Source organism: Penaeus chinensis, chromosome 10 (genome assembly GCF_019202785.1).
Source record: "Penaeus chinensis breed Huanghai No. 1 chromosome 10, ASM1920278v2, whole genome shotgun sequence".
NCBI classification, from domain to species: domain Eukaryota; kingdom Metazoa; phylum Arthropoda; class Malacostraca; order Decapoda; family Penaeidae; genus Penaeus; species Penaeus chinensis.
The window spans coordinates 8,880,064-8,882,170 of NC_061828.1; the positions used below are offsets into that span (position 1 = coordinate 8,880,064).

A 2,107-nucleotide genomic window follows, 5' to 3' on the forward strand; every position below is an offset into this window, starting at 1 on the left:
TGCAGTGTCAGCATTTAACTAGTTAACACATTTTATCATACTCTGAGGTTTGCAAATTTTCAGTTTCTTCAGTATCTTGGCCTCATACAGATGCAGGTATCTATGCAGAGTGATTGCCATTCATTATGGACCATGTATATTAATGGCAACATTATATAAGTATTTCAGCAGTAATTTTAAGCAAAGGATGAGATAAGTGAACAATAATGGAATTACCTTAAAAGTTGTGTTCATCTAAACTCATTTCTCATAGAAAAACTACCAGGCAACAAAAAGGTTATACCGATGTGAAATAAATTACATAACTAGATAACACAATAGTACCAAATACATTTTTGTCTTGCCCGGGTATTTATACCAACATTTCTTGTCTTTTACATTTAAAGTGCTAACTTTTTGGATCTCTAAATACTGCTGATGCAATTTTTATATACATGGAGTGATTGGTTTGCCACTGTTTATAGTCTTATACAAAGTATGAGAATAATAACTTGTATTGTAACTCTAGTGTAACATAATAAAATCTGCCAAATAGTTGAATAAGATAGATGTGATTTTTTCTCACTGAGAAGAGTGATTTTTAAAACAATACAATAATACTTATATTTATTTCTACATCTCTATAGTTTGTAATGAAATATTGTAAAAGTTTACTTACATAAATGAAACAACTATAGGTCTTCTAATTAGCCATCTTACAATATTGACCTAAGAACTTGTGGACACCATCTTTCTAGTGTAAAGTACTACTTCTGATCTTTATTTTTGAAGATTATCCTATTCAGTGATCCCTCCCCCCCAAAAGAATTTATCCAGAAAAAAAAAAAAATCCCATGCCTGTTATTGATATTGGTGAGAATACCAGACAAGGACTGAGGCCCATGGTTGAGGATCACCCCTGTCCCCTATCTTGGACCTCAGCCCCTCGCCTCAACTAATTTTGAATGGTCTTCTCTTCTCCCCCTTTCTTTTTTCTTATCTTCTTCAGTCCCTTCTGTCTACTTTATAAGGTGCAAGAGCCATGCTTTGTTTCAGTCCTGAATGTCCTTAGGGAGCCATGGCATAGTATTACCTTTGGGAAAATGTGTTCACTAGTATTGTTTTGTGAAATGTCTTTCCACGTAGATGGTTCTTCAAGTGTGTAGCCACAAAGGAATCAGTTAGTAGACCTTATGACCTTGCCTGATTTCACCTTCCCTTGAGTTTGCAGGAAAAATGTTTTTTTACTATTACTATTAATATTGATGCTGTTTTTATTATAGACATTATAATTATTAGTGTTATAAGCAATATTAGATACCAGAAAATATTTTTGAAAATCAAGGAAAAGGGTTAACAGGTGGGACAGGTAGTACTAGTAATTGGCTCATTAGTACTTGTGGAGCCATCTATGTGTAAAAACAATTAATAAATTAAACTCGTAGTGCCATCCCTGGCAGCTAGGGGTTATTCACCTAGCCCTTGCCTTTCATGGGGATCCTGAGGGGTAGACCATTTCTCTTCCCCACTATTTCAGGCTCACTTTGGTCAATAATAAAGATTTTGTTCCCTTATTAGGGGCATTAACGCTTGACCCTTCATAAGCTAGGCTATCTAAATTTGACTTCTCTGGTTTCCTGACTACAGCTCTGTCTACTATTTCTACTACCCTCTCCTTGATGCTTGCTGTCAGTCTGAAGCATCCACCCAGGTCATTACTTAACCTTCAGAATACACCCCTTCCTCTCTCCCAACATTCTCCAACATTCTCCAACATTCTCTTCCTCTTGCATAATAGTCTTCATTGTCTGCCCACCTCCTCCCTTATTACTATTCTTCATCCTTATTGTCCTCCTCCACACCACTCCCTTTCCTCCCACCTTCATCCTTCTACTGCCTCCACCTCTACAAACCTTTTGAGTACTCTAGGTTTTTTGTGATTTTTAAAACAATACAATAATACTTATATTTATTTCTACATCTCTATAGTTTGTAATGAAATATTGTAAAAGTTTACTTACATAAATGAAACAACTATAGGTCTTCTAATTAGCCATCTTACAATATTGACCTAAGAACTTGTGGACACCATCTTTCTAGTGTAAAGTACTACTTCTGATCTTTATTT

At 35.3% G+C, this 2,107-nt stretch overlaps 1 protein-coding gene across 2 annotated transcripts in view; it reads left to right on the plus strand.

Annotated features, from left to right (window-relative positions):
• Positions 1 to 674, plus strand: part of LOC125029670 (nuclear envelope integral membrane protein 1-like) — a 25,822-nt gene extending 25,148 nt beyond the window's left edge. For both annotated transcript variants that reach the window (XM_047619719.1, XM_047619720.1), the window contains one exon: positions 1 to 674. This exon is cut by the window's left edge and continues 1,126 nt beyond it. The gene's annotated coding sequence lies outside the window, so the exon portion shown is untranslated.
• Positions 675 to 2,107: the final 1,433 nt, after the last annotated feature.